Here is a 16,074-nt window from a genome sequence, read left to right as displayed (position 1 = left end):
TCATTATTTGATGATGTGTTTTTTCCCGCTTTAGGCTATCCGTGACGAAAAATACTTCCCTTTTTTCCCTTCCTAAGTACCTCATTAGCGCTAAATAAAGCGTTAGCTTATGTTTAAACAAAAGCAATATCCTCCTTATCAGGGAAAAAAGCTAAATTGTTTTTCCGTTATTCCTCATTGTTGCCCTTTGTTTACTCGCTCTTTTTGTAATGAGTCGCTTTAGAGAAGAAAAGTTATTACGTGATGTGAAAGTGCGGCATATATTGGGCTTGTTCTTCATTTTTAGCTTCACGTGCGTGCCAATTTTGCGATTTTAGATCAAGATTGGAATCTCAACATGTTTTCGTTTGTTATAATTAGTTCTGCGTGATCCTTTTCAGAGTACCATATCAATTATGTATTAGAACTTACACATAAGCAGAAGTTATTAAAATTTCTTTAATAATGATGATGTACAGAAGAGCACGATACGCTAAGAATAACTTCAGGGAAAAGCGAGGCAAACGGATATTCCTTCTTAATACTTAGCTGTTAAAATATTTTTTCTCTGTAACAGTTCAGTCCAAGTTTAATGTTTTAAAGAGATATGATTATACTTTTTGCATGTCATGATATCACAAGAAACATACCTCTCCTTTCCCAATGATAATATAAGAAGTTACTAAAAATTTTAAAATTATTTCCTCTGGAATGGAGGGGAGTTTGTAGAGACATTAGGTATTTTTTTAAACAATACAGATGAAAAATGAGTGACGCTTTCGCCGGGAGTCGAACCATGAACCTTTGGAATACGCTCCCACCGTGCAAACCACCACACCACGAAGGCATGCTAAGAAGGCGGGAGAAATATTTTATAAGTTGAGCTTCGAGGAAAGTGCCCTCCTCTATTTCAAAAATTTGTGGGAAACCATTTTGACCATTGTTATCTTCGTAGCATTCTAATTATCCGAAATATTAATTTAAAACTCTGAAAAACTCTATTTTTTTATCACATTTTTTCCGAGTGGCAGCAGTCTAGCACGCTGGAGATAAAAATCTGCATTAGTTCGAAAAGTGTTGCCACTGCTTGCTTTCAAATCCTAGAATTTTTCAAGTAAAGTCACACTAAAAACTGTTCGAAAGTAATTAATTTTAAAGTACATTTATTTTAAGCTACTATTCTATTTAATATTAAAATAAACAATAGTTAAAGTGTATTCATTTATACCATTAGTAGGGAAATATATATTTGTAAATTCCCAGTTCTAGTTTTAATGCAAATTTTAAAGATAATTAGATCATAAGTTTTTATCTTTTGCGGAAGCGCGCACAGATAGTATCTACCTTAAGAGAGATGCCTCTAGGAAGAAACGTCATGAAGAGAGTTGACTTCTACGTTGCAAATAGAATGTTCATAAACCTATGCAGCGTATTTAGTCAGCTCTATTCACCAGTTCTGGGAAAGTCTCATGTTCAATAATTTTAGGCATTCCAGCATTGAAGGAATTGACTGATTTGGAGGTTCAGTACATAACTGAAGAAATTAATCGCATGCATTCATTATAGTCTTATACTATTTAAAATCTGTGAGCGTCTGTCTGTCTGTCTGTGGCATTATCTCCTCCAGAACGGCTGGAAGTTGAATTTCAAGAGAGGTACCCTCCGGATTCCAAAGATTTTTGGGAAGCCATTTCGACCATTTTCATCTTCGTACGAATTTAATTAGTCGTATATTAATTAAAAACTCGAAAAAACGCTAATTTTTGCCCTCATTTTTCCGACTGGCAGCAGTCTCGCACGTTGGAGATGAAAAATTGCTTTGTTTCGAGAACTGTTGCCACTGCTCGCTTTCAAATTGTTAAGTTTCTTGGTAAAAAATTCAAGGTTTTACAAAATGTGAAATAAAAATATCATTACCAAACATTAACTATATTATTCCCGACTTTCTTCCATTCTCGGTCGACGTTCACCTTTTGCCAATAAAACAAGTATCTAAGCTCAGAGATACTAATTAAAAACTCTTAAAAACGCTAATTTTCTCTCTTATTTTTTAGAATGGCAACAGTCTCGCACGCTGAAGATAAAAATCTGCTTTATTTCTAGAACTGTTGCCACTGCTCGCTTTCAAATTGTAGGGTTCGTTAATAAAAAATTTCTAAGCTTTAAAACGGAATAAAAATAGCATTTCCAAGCATTAAATACATTATTTCAGATTCCTAAAAGCCGTGGGAAACCATTACGACTATTTCTATCTTCGTACGACTTTAATCAGCCGAGATATTAATTAAAAAATTCTGAAAACATTAATTTTGGCACTCATTTTTTCGAGTGGCAACAGTCTCGCGCGTTGGAGATAAAAATGCTTCATTTCGAGAAGTGTTGCCACTGCTCGCTTTCAAATGATATGAGTTTGTTAATAAAAATTTGTAAATTCTACAAAATATGAAATGAAAATAACATTGCCAAAAATTAAGTATGTGATTCCCGATTATACAAATTCGGGAAAGCTATTTCAATCAGTATCATCTTCGAACGACTTTAATCATCCGCCTTCATTTTTCCGAGTGGCGCTGGAGATACGATTCCAAAATGTGTAGCCAAGGATCGCTTTAAAATGGTAGTCTTTGTTAATCAAAAAATTTGTAAATTTTACAAAATAAGAAATAAAAATAGCATTTCCAAACTTTAAACGTATTAATTTTATATAATGTCATATTCTGACGTTGCAGAAAGCACGGGATAGCATGTGACGTCACTTTATGTCGAAAATTGTCCGTTAATGTCAGTATTTTAAATAAATAGCTGACGTTGGCATTTTTACTTCCTTGTACGAAGTAAAAAGGAAGTATTGTAATCGCGGAAAGTTTCAGGCAGCATATTTCAACGAAAATGTCCATTTTGACCGCTATTAATGCAATTTCACGATGTTTTTTAGCGTGACATCTGTACGTAAGGAAAGGATAAAGGACTCTTTTCTCCCAAAAAAATTATAAAACTGCTTTAAAATGAATTCTGAACAGAATTTTTCGTGGCGTCTGTACGAACGTGCGTACGTACGTATCTCGCATAACTCAAAAACGAATAGCCTCAGAACGTTGAAATTTTGTATATAGGACTGCTATAACAAGTAGATGTGCACCTCGTATTTTGGTTGCAATCGGCAGCACCAAACCTATATAAATATATTTATATATGTATCCACTCTGTTACCCGGCTCAGTGATCTCAGTTTCTTTATTCTTATATGTTTGTAAATTGTACATTTTTTGCTTTACAAATGATTGAATTATGTTGTTTTTATCTTCCGGTTAAGGTTTTTATGCCTTTAGTAAATCTGTATGCAATATTTTTAGAATTATCTACAATTTTAAAGTTGTTTAATTGCCGCTAATCCTTTTTTATGGCGGCCATTGATTGTTTACATTTGAAACAGCAGACTAGTGTATTTGTTGCCAATCTAGAGAAACTTAGCTTCGCAACAACAAAGATAACGCCTTCATTTGTTACTGCCAATTAAATCATGCTTAATCCTTCAGGAATTTTTTTGAAGAAGTAAGTGCTTCAGATTTACTTCGCAACTTTTAATATACATATTTTGAGTTTTTATGCATTTTTGCGTTCTCGCGAAGTGAGAACTGAATTGATGGAATGAGAAATACTCAATCGTCTGTGAAAAACTGTTTCTTTTTTGTTTTGTTTGCTTAATTTCTTTTATAAATCATTCTAGCTTTATTACAGTATTTAAATAGAACATGTGTCAACGATTAGATAATTCTATTCTTTAAATGATATAAATTTTGCGCATTATGAGTTATAATATGAACGAAATATATAAGTTAACTGTTATATAATTATTGGATTACTTTGTTTCCGTTATATAATTATTATATATGTTAACTGTTATATAATTATTAATACTGTTCAGTGAATCTAGCGCCAGAGTGTCGCTATGTTAAACAAATACTAGAGTGAATTTTAAAGAATGCATTTATTCTGTTGTGGTTTATGCGCTGTCGGCGAAGTAGATTTAATTCAATCTAATCAGTTTAAATGAAATGCAAGAAAAAATGCGTATAATTTAATATTCCGTACAAGGAAGTCATGTTGTGTACACATCAGATTTTTTATTAATATCATCAACTATACAAAAATGATTTACAGCTGCAATTTTGACTAACGGAAAAAGAAATTCGTTGAAACCGCTTTTAGAAAATATCAAATATTAAAACAAATGATAATTTAAATTTTGACAGTGCAGATAATTTTCAAGAGTATATATACAGAAATGCGAACGAATTTAAATGTTCAATTTATTTCTAAAGACGTAAATGAGCTTTCAATTTAATTATAGGTGAAATTTGCCTCTTTTTTTTACTTTTTACGATTTTATTAGTGAATACTTCATGAATGGTTAATAAAGGCAAGAAAGTTTTATCTTTATTTTATTTTAAAATTAGTTAGGAACAAAACTGTTTGTTGGTTATTTAATTATGCAGGATCACTTAAAGGCTTTTATCACAGACAAGTTTCCTTTCAGATAGAAAATTCTTGGAGGAAATTGTTCCAATTCATGCTAAAAGTAGCGTAAAACACATACAGAAAGAATGTTAATATAGAATACTTCAAATTTAAAAATGATGAAGTTTCAAATTTAGTCTTATTCGAAAATATTTCGAAGGAAAAAATTACAATGAATATGAAAAAGTATTTTTTCAAATTTTTAGCCCAAACTCCGTTAGCCCAAAGGGGCTATTAATTTTATTTTGGCATTTTGCATTGAAAACTTTAAGAGACTTACCACTTTCCAAATTGTTGCCATCAAATCTTATCGCTCTGTGTTATATTTAAAGAAATTTAAAAATTAAGATTCTGCATAAATGTATGTATGTTCCTCGCATTGTGATAAAATAACGGTACTTCCAGCCATCCAATTTTGAATAGCATACGTCTCCACCCAAATATTGGTATTTGGAAGCCCAAATTTGGAAGCCCAAATTTGGAATTTGTTTTACTATACATTTCATATTTTGTTTTTACAATTTTACATTTGTACATTTGTTTACATTTACATTTACATTACATTACATTACATTACATGTTTACATTACATTTATATACATTTCGTTTTTACATCTGTACATTTCATATTTTTGTTTTGTTATACATTTCATATTTTGTTTTATTATACATTTATGAGTCCTTAAGAAACTCGACTATTTCAAAGCGAGCAATGGCAACACTGTACGAAAAAAAATTTCTCCCGCGCGCCAGACTGTGTATCGGGAATTCTAAACATATGTTATATTAAAATATTCTAAATATTGCTGTTGAATTGAGTTTTATGGTTTAAGTGCGAATAATATGATGTTTAATAAATAAAGGTAATACACAAAACGTTAAGAAACGCCCCTTTGGATGTAATTTAAAATCTGAAACCTTTCAGAGTTTTTTTTTATTATTATTTTGTGCATATTTTTGGTGCATGCATACACATGTGCATACGTAATACACATCAGAATCTGGTCCTGTTATCAGAATAGTACCTTAAGGATTAATAATCCATTTTAAGAATAAAACCAAACATTGAATTATGATAATTTTTAACATTTTATTCCTCTATTTTACGACATATTCAAAAGAATGCACAATCTGTAGAAATCATAGGCTAGCTACTTCAGAAATTTAAGAGCGCTGCTCTAAATAAAAAGAGACACAGCAAAAGAAATTTGACTCGGAAACAGAAAAATCGGATAAAAATCGAACTCTGCGCTTGAAAAAGCTTCCTTTCATTCGTTGAAAGCGAAAACCCTGCAAGTTTTATGAATATTTTCTATATAATGCATGGCGCCCGAGCGTGCGTGTAACCTGGTAGAGGACCATTAACATGAAAAATACGGAAGGAAAGGAAAACACTGAGGTACATGAACATCTTCAGTCTCCTTTGCGCCACATTTTTACGAGAAAACGGAAAACCAGGATTAGAAGAAAGAGTTTTCCTGTTTTTGTTCCCACTCTGCCGTGCATCTATAATATTCACGAAAGTTTGGCTTCAGCATCGGAATAAAAAGTTATGGTTAGGTATTTGTTTCTGCCTTTTTGGGTTGGCTTTTGTTATTTGTAGCAGCTCCACTTTCTGTCATATTTTTTATACAACGTGAGTTACGGAGTAATAGGTAATGTTAAATGTTTTGTTAAGTAAAACTTTAAAATAAGCTGATTGTATTTTTAGAGATAAAACTTTAACCGTCAAGAAAAAGTGCATTCTCAATTTCTAAATGAAATTTAAACTCAGTTTTAAATTAAATATTTCTATTATAAGGTTATTCCCTTCCTCCCTCCTGCATGCCTTCTTGGTGTAAAGGTCAGCACACACGGGGCGTATTTGAGAGGTGCAGGTTCATGTCCCGGTTAGGGCACTGCACATTTTTCACTTCTCCCGCACCAAAAATACCTAAGACAGTGGAGCCCGAAATAGACAATACAGCCGACTCTACAGTGGAGCCGAAATAGACAATGGAACCGACTCTACAGTGGAGCCCAAAATAGACAATGGAGCCAACTCTACAGTGGAGCCCGAAATAGACAATGGAGCCGACTCTACTGTGGAGCCCAAAATAGACAATGGAGCTGCCTGTAATGTGGAGCCTGAATTAGACAATAAAACTGACTCTACAGTGGAGCCTACTCTACAGTAGAGCCCGAAATAGACAATAGGCCAACTCTACAGTGGAGCCCGAAACAGACAATGAAGCCGACTCTACAGTGGAGCCCGAAATAGACAATGGAGCCGACTCTACAGTGGAGCCCGAAATAGACAATGGAGCCGACTCTACAGTGGAGCGCGAACTGAAGAATGGAGCCGACTCTAGAGTGAAACCCAAAATTGACAATGGAGCCGACAATAGAAAGTGGAGCAGACCAAACTCCTTTTCGGCCTGTGTTGATGAGGTAAATCCATTTATTATTACAAGTGGCGATCCTGTCCACATTATGTTCTTCGATCGATATTCGAGTAGATTAGTGAACGCCTGAACACATCTCTCTTTATCTGTTCGAGTCAGCTCATGCGATTGAACTTGTACGTCAAGTTTATGAAATGCATAGGGCGACTAATGGACATGGCACTAACCTCTAACTCCTTAGCACGCTCTCGAGTGGTTGTATAATGATCCTTCACAAGTTCTCCCGGGCAGGCCTCACCAACATCAGAAGAGAGCTTTGCTTCTTATATATCATAATCCTTGTTTTTGAACTTTCGGTATGAAATGTTCACAGTTTCATATGATACGGCATTTGTACCTAAAGCTGTACGCAGGATTTGGAAACATCCTATAGCTGACGTTTTGCAGCAGAACTGGAAGTAAATGATAATTTTAATCTAGTAACATGAAAGTTCCATTTCAGACACCTTGTATTAAACGATAATGATATTTGTTGAACCTGTTGAAACTTGCCATCGTTTGACTTCAGTTCATCACCAACTTTTCTAAATATCGAAGACAATTTAGTTCCCATAGAAGATTAATATAGATACTCAGTACAAACGTGCGGTGCTACAGTTTTTTATTTTCGTGAGGTGAATCTATCAGGTTTGCAGCGATAAAAGTTAATAGTGTACATGGTGAACCCACTATTAGTGTAAGGGCTTCCCAGAAATGGTTTAAAAATTTAAAGTTGGAAAAAACAGCATTGATGATGAACCCCGATCAGGACGTTTTGAACTGTGAGAACCAAATCAAACGATTCATTCAGAAGTTTAGAGTGAACAACTTTGCCGTCTAAACTCGGAATTGATAAAAAAAAAAAAAAAAACCGCCCACAATTGGTGAATACTAAAGAAAGTATTGTTTCATCATAATAACGTTAAACCGCATACGGCTCGAACAACGCTGCAAAAAATGAGAGAATATAGTTGGGAGGTTTTGCCACATCCTGCTTACTCCCTAGATATTGCCTCCAGTGGTTTTTTCTTATTTCGTGCCTTACAAAATGTTTTACTAGGAAAAAAATTAAATTCTAAACTGGATTTGCGTAATGAACTTTCAAGTTTTGTTGCATCAGAACTTGAAAGTCTTTCTACAGCAATGGTATAAAAAGCTGCCTGTAAGATGGCGAGACACAGTAGATAATGGAGGAAAATATATAATTGATTAAAATGTTAAATTGTGTTTTTTATATTATTTAAAAATTTACCAAAACATGCGCACGAATTTATGGACTGAGCCGATATATTTAAAGAAATTAAATAACGAAAAATCTGCATAAATGTATGTATGAATCTCGCATTGTGCTAAAACAATGATACCCAGAGAATTTAAATAGCATAGTCTTTTAGTAGTACCATTTTGAAAAACGTAGTCTTCCACCCGAACATGGGCACTTGGAAGCCGAAGTTTGGAATTTGTTATATTATCTATTTTATATTTTGTAAAATTTAAGCGAATTATTGATTAACAAACTCAACGATTTCAAAGCGAGCAAAGACAACACTATACAAAAAAAAAAAAAAAAAAGAAAAAAAGAAAAAAAGCGTTATCTCCAGCGCGCGAGACTGATCGAAAATTCTAAAGATATGCTGTTTTAAAATATTTCCTGATATTGCTGTTAAATTGAGTTTTCTGGTTCAAGTTTGAAAAACAATGTATTTAATAAATAAAGGTAATACACAAAACGTTAAATAAACGCATTTTTGGGCATAATATAAAATCTGAAAGCTTTCAGACTTTATTTTTGGAAACTTTTTAATTTTGTTTTTATAAGTATGTTATATGTAAACGAAGAAATACAGAGTCAAGTTTTTTTTCCTAGAAATTAAAATGTCGTGATATTTTTACGCAGTATATATACAGAATATCATGAATCATTATTCACAGTGTTCTGATGAGAAATGCCATTTAGCTAATAGAAGTGCCACAAGTCTAGACTGAAATCCTAATGCAATTTTAATTCATTCAGAACTGTTACTATTCAAATATTATTAGTTCCTGTTTAATAAATGAAGCAGTTTATTACGATGAACTTTGATATTTAAAGCAGATATTAGTTATGGTAAAGAAAATGCTGCTATACTTTCGGGTACTTCTAAATTGCCTGGCGAAACTTTTGCATAATATTTATATATTCATTTACTGCATAGAAGTAAGATGATTAAAATATGCTTTAATCTCAAACAAAAACTAGAGATATCTTTCATCACAACAAATTTGAATTATTTAAGGAAAATATTTTTGATTCCAGATCCATCAAATATATATGGTGCAGGCGAAACATTACGTCATTTATCATAATTCTTTTAACAATGAGTTAACGATAAATTTTACAATCTAAAATATTTTTATAGAATCTGGATCTGGTATAATTTACATTTTTTCAAAATCGGAATTACTATGCTTAAACTGTGAGCAATTCTTGAAATTATATACGTTTGGTTTAGTTGGTTTATTTAATTACGGCAAAGAACACTAGAGCTATCTGCCGAAGGGAAGGGATGCCTTCGTGGAGGTCTTTCTAAGGGAAACTGGCTCGTTTGAAATTATATACAAGCGATAAATTTTCATAGATATCTATTTTTGTATGGAGAGAACAAAAAAATGAAGAATTTCACTTCCTTTCAAAAGAAATACGATTTAAATTATTTTATTAATTTAATAGAAGCATAAATGGCAAAACACATACACTGGGGGGGGACACTTCTACATCTTCCGTTATACTGGGCCGATTGACGAAATTAAAATTACATTTTTTATGTCTCGAAAACTCCACTTAGGATATATATTAGATTTATATATAGCATTTTTCTAATACAAATATTTTGGCACAAAATCGAACTTTTTTATGAAATGACACGCCCATTGTTTTCCATTTTTCCGTTCTACGACTCAAATTATGCCTAAATATTAAATTTTGTAATATTTGATGCAAAATGTAAGGAGGAATTCAAACTTTTATCTTGGCGCCTTTTTTACATTTTGCGCCAAGAATAATTCAGTTGGCGAACTTCTTAATTTATAGCAACTTTTTTTCATTACATTTTTTTGATGATGGTGACGTTTTTACAGGTTATAGTTTAAAATTATTTTCGACACATTTATCAAAATTATTTTAAAATACAAATTTTAAAAGTAAATCACAAAAAAATGGGCGAATGTTGTTTGGAATGAACCTAAATTTCGAAAGATGAAAGGAAGATTCAAGTAAGTTCAGTAAAGAGATATTAATAAATATATAGCAATTAAATTAACACGGAGGAGCTAACACTTTGAGAGCTAAGTTTCAAAAACTCTTTGGGGCGATTTTTACAAAGCTTGGCATTTTGGCACGTTGTAAAATCGACATATTGAACCAATTTGGAGTCAATTTCAGAAAAGGCCCGAATTTTGTCAAAATACCTATGTTAGAACCTATGTTAATGCAATTTTAATTCAAAGCGCGACTTAGGATATATAAATCTAATATATATCCCAAGTCGCGCTTTCGAGACATGGAAAATTCCATTAAAATTTCGACAATCGGTGCAGTAGAACGAGAGATATAGGGTCACTGTCCCCTTTTTTTCGCAATGTATAGGAAATACATTTGTGTTAAGAATTTGCTGTCATTTCACGAAATCTGTAGTTTTATTTTATTAGTTTTAAACGCCTTTAATTCCTTAATTCTTTTTGCGATGCTTTAGTCAAAAACTGTGTTGTGTAGAGAATTTATCTGATAGCGGTATAAAAACTAGGTGAATGATTTTCTGATTTATGGAAATCTTAATTTTTATTTGATTCTGAATTATTTATTTTAAGGCTTTAATTTTGGGGAAAAACAGATGCTTCTGGGAATATTATTTAGTTTAAAAGAATATTATTTATTTTCCTCTATTTGCAAATCTTGTACAAACTTTGATTCATTGTGAAAGAAGCAGGGAAAGGGAGGCAATTTTTTGCCAAGTCATGATTTCGCGCGCTTTGTCCTTTAGAATGTTCGAGAAAGAATTTTCATTGTTAGTTGACCTTAAGAGAGTAAAGTACGTGACAGAAAGGTCAAAGGTTGCTACTTGTCTTTCAATGTAAGTCATTCAGGTTTTTGGCGATTGAGGGTCCGGTTGTTGGCTAAGTGAAGAAGGGCGCGCATGCGCGATCACCCTTATTTCCGCATTCTGGAGTTGAAAGCGCAAATTTTGCAAAAATTAAGGGGGCGATAAGTGAAGCCATAGTGGGAGCCCGTTTTGTGAAGGAGACGAAGGAAATTCGAGTTGGATTCACTTTTTTTTACTCTTGGACTCGCTGACTGACTGGTTGGCGGGACTTGTGGACGTTACTCTTGAAAACCGGCTTGAAAGAGATCGACAATATGTAATTCACTACGAGAGATGTTTCCCGGCGGGGAGCGGCAAATATACTCCCCGGCCGCGTTTTGGTTAAGAGGACTCACTTACTGACTGGCGGGTGGAACTTACTTGGGACGTTACTCGTGAAGCTTGCTCTTGGGATGAGTAAGAACAGGCGAGCCGTAATTGCCTAGAAAAAACGTTTCTGGCCGGAACCTGAAAACACGCTCCCTTGCCGCGTTCTGGTAGAGGCGAAATTTGAACGAGTTACCTGCGTGTTGACTTAGGACTTTCAGGACCAAGCGGATAGCCGTCCTGGTGCTCCTGTTTCTATTCTACAGTGGTGAAGTGGCGTCGACATCATGAGAACCAGTGTAAAGATGAGCCCGGCCGACGTCAACGCTTATTAAGATACGAGTCCTCCACTTCAAGATGTCCAACCAAGTTAAGTGCTATATTTTTTGTGTTTGAACTTTAAGCAAGTTTTTTTAAAAACGTCTTTAGCAGTAAAAACAACGTCGAATCTAAAATTTAACTCTCAGGCCTTAAATTGTTTCCCTTTACCTTTTTTTTTAAATTACCAGACAAACCTTAAGTTTTTTTTATGAATTTAAATGAAAAGACTCTCAGATGAGGTTAAGATTTTTCTTATTGTGATGTAATTGAATAAACTGATATTTAATCTGGAACCCTCTTACAGTATGTTTTCTTTATATATTTAATATGAACTTTTCCTTTATATCTTGTATATGTTTTTCTTATGTTTTCGATCCTCTCACGGCGCGGTCCCGGGATGCATTTTTTTCACAACGCAAAAATGCTGTACACGTTTCACTATACGATCACTAAAAGTTTGTTAGTTGGCAAATTCTTAAGAGTTTAGTTTTCCTCCCTAAGAGGAAGTAGAAACCTTTCACGGCAAGTAGTTTCATATTTAACATTTAACATATAGGAATTCAAGATTGAACATTGGTGCCAGACGTCTTTACCAGATAAGTAAATTATTTTTTTTTTTTTTTTGTTTGAACTTTAAATCCTCTCACGGCAAGTGACTATATAACAATGATGCGTGAACAAACCTATATAACAACTGTATGATAAGATTTTGCTATTGGTACTAACAAAAAGTGATAACTCAGATAAATAAATGTAAATAAATGTGTAATGATTTCCAGAACTGAAAATATTCACAAATGATTTTAAGCATTTAAAGATCTGTTGAAATACGTCTGGATTATAATGTTTCAATCTGAGATACAGACCCGAATACAAATCGGCTTTAGATTGTTATAAGACTTGAAAACATAATCAGATAAACGCCAAAACATCAGTTATCCTTCTGAGAAAAATATAAAACGTAAAATATAGAATCCCCGAGCATATCTAAACGCTTTGTTTAGATTTCCCTATTCTGCTATCACCTTGCAAATTTTGCCCCAAGCAAAAGACGCAATTCAAAGTAATCCGCTTAGATGTAATGAGCTTTGCATACAGTATCATTTACGTATTTGAAGGAATATACGAATTAAAATAAAGCTTGTGCTTTATCATTTCAGTACAGTATGAAAAATTTATATATCAGTATTCAAAATAGTTTTACCTTTCATGCAACACACAACATTCTTAAAAATTTTGAAAATAGATTAACTTTCTCTAGAACTCCATATTTTATTACTTTTTACTTAAGTACTGCCTATTTCAGCGAAAATCTCCATTTTGACCACTCTCGACTCGATTTGAACCAAGGTTTTAAGTGACATCTGTACCTAACAACAGAATAAAGGACTCTTTTTTCCAAATTGGACTGAAAAATTAATTCAGAAGAGATTTTTCGTGACGTCTGTAAGTGTACATACGAACGTATCTCGCGTAACTCAAAAGCGAGTAGCCTCAAAATATTGAAATTTTGCATAAGGGATTGCTATAACAAATAGTTGAGAACCTCCCCTTTTGGTTGCTATTGACTGCACCAAAATTATATATATATATATATATACACCCGCTCTATTACCAGGTTCATTGAGCTCAATCTTTTTATTTTATATGTTGTTAAATAGTGCATTTTGTGCTTTAAAAGTGATTGAATTATGTTGTTCTTACGCTGCGGTTAAGTTTATTTAGGTCTTTAGTTAATCTGCATGCCATAGTTGTAGAAGTATCGACAATAAAATATGCATTTAAGTGCTCCTAAGCCTAACGGAACAGCCATTTGTTTACATTAATAGCTTTTAGTAGAATAGTTAATTAAATCATTTTCTGCATTTTCAGTATTTTTTTGACAAGTAGAACCAAAAGTAAACTATTAGTGTTGCAGACCGAAAAATCTACCTTTTTTCCCCGCTGGCCGAATTTCAGGTTTTTCGTAGATACTCTAATTTTAATCGTAAATTTTACAATTCTAAATTTAATTGTAAATAAATTTATACATTTGTAATGAATGATAGAAGATAGAATGAATTGGCAGAAATTTAAAATGCCTAAGAGTTTTTCTAAACTTTCTTATGTTACCTTTATTTACTAAACATTATGTTCCTCCCACTGTAAACACATGAAATTCAATTCAACAGCAATATCACAAAATATTAAAAAACAGCAACACAGCATATCTTTAGAATTTTCCATACACAGTCTCGCGCGCTAGAGATAAGAATCTATTTTTCCGTACAGTTTGCCATTGTTCGCTTTGAAATCTTTGAGTTTGTTAATAAAAAATTCGTTAAAGTTTACAAAATTTGAAATAGATAATATAACAAATTCGAAATTCAAAATCCGAGCTTCCAAGTGCCCACGTTTAGTTGGAAGACTATGTTATTCAAAATTTCTAGTACAGTTGTTTTTCCACAACACAAGAAAGGGTTATGCAGATTCTTCATTATTCGGTTTCTTTATACAGAGCAAAAATATTTGGTGGCAGCAAAGCGAAATTTACCGTCATTTTAGGCTAATAAATCGTCATAAACATATGTTAAATTCGTAAAATTTCCTGCGGAGTTAATGCGAATATAAAGACAAAAATGTCTGAATTTGAATTAAAATGACGGCGGTAAGTTGATGTAAAGGTAGCAAACAACATAACACTCTTAATAATATTTTAATGTGTTACAGTATGTAACAACAAGAAAATAATGTTACTCTTTTATGCATTACGATATTCCAAATTTTCAGGATATTAAACCCATCTGAAATTTGAAGATTTTTAAAAGTTTTTCAATGTAATTTATTATTCTATTCAACTGAATTGTTTCAGAAATAAAATCTACACTTTATTTCGGAAACAGGTGTAATATCTAATTGCGCGACCAAATTCCTTTTTCCGAGAATTTCGCTATCTTTTTGTCCTTTCGGAGTTTTCAAAATTTTAATTCATTCAATTTGGAAAATTACACTTTTTTCTTACAAAGTCGCGATGGAGTAGATTAAATTTTGATGAAAACTTCATTTCGTTACAATTTCATTACACAATTAATCCAGTACTTTTAATTGAATGTAATTTTATCTTACTTTGGTAAGCTTTCAGTAAATTTAAAATTTCATCTTTTTTTCAGAAGACGTCTTTTACTTAGCATTTCAAATTTATTTATATAAATTAGTAATATATTCAAATACAGTTCATAAGAATTGTTCTTTTGATAATTATCTTAGCTGCTCCTTGAAAACGAGCTGCAGGATTATGATTTTATTCTATTCATAACAATTAATATTTACGTTTAGTTTCCAAGTTAGAATGAAATAAGTCTCTTACTAAATTAAAACCTCTTAAAATTGTGTGAAATTACTGCGTGCATAGAAGAGAAAAAATGCAATTTCTTCTAACGATGGCGACAAGATATCTGATACAAAGAAAAGTAACATAATTATGCAGACGTAAAAATGTGAATTCTGAAAATAAGTGTTAATTTTTATAAGTCTTTCTGTTTGTTCGCTAATAACTCAACCAATACTATAGCTATGGTCGCCACACTTTCTACAATTATTTTCTGGGTCCTGGAAACTGTCGACATGTACGTTTTCTCAAAAATAATAGCTAAAATCAGATATATTAATGTAGGATTGGTACTTACTGTCTAGAAATATGATGCCTTTAAACTTACTTGGCTAATACTTACTTACTTGGCTTAGGTGGCTAATAAACTAGTCAAATTTATGGAAAACTCGGTAATTTAATGAAACATGAATAATTGCAACAAACTACAAAATGATTACATGTGTAGAAGGAAATAGATGATATTTACAGATGAAGAGAATCGACCGTCATTTACATGCAAACATCTTTCAGTCGCGTCATCGTCTTAATGGCGGAATCGTCTGAATTCTATCATCGGAAAAATAAAAGATTTATTCTCACAGCTTGTCGCGTCATCCGATTTTAATGAACGATGGCATCCCACATTAATTAAAAACTTGGAAATGAGATACTTTTCGCCCGCATTTTTCCGAGTGGCAACAGCGCACAAGCTGAAAATCTGCTTTATTTCGAAAGATGTTGCCATTGCTCTCTTTCAAATCGCAGAGTTTCTTGCTAAAATATTTTAGTTTTACAAAAATAGCATTGCCAAACATTAAATACATTATTCCCGAGTCCAAAAAAATCATGTGAAGCCATTTCCACTCTTCCCATCTTCGTACGACATTAATCAGCCGAGATATTAATTAAAAACTCAGAAAACAATTTTTGCATTCATTTTTCTGAGTGGCAACAGTATCGCGCGTTGGAGATAAAATGATTTATTTCGACAATGGTTCCTACTCGTCGCTTTCAAAGCGTAGAGTTTCTTCATTAAAAAT

The sequence above is a fragment of the Stegodyphus dumicola genome, chromosome 12, assembly GCF_044657685.1.
Source record: "Stegodyphus dumicola isolate Sdum_Otavi_A_Nest chromosome 12, ASM4465768v1".
NCBI lineage: Eukaryota > Metazoa > Arthropoda > Arachnida > Araneae > Eresidae > Stegodyphus > Stegodyphus dumicola.
This window is presented reverse-complemented; position numbering follows the sequence as displayed.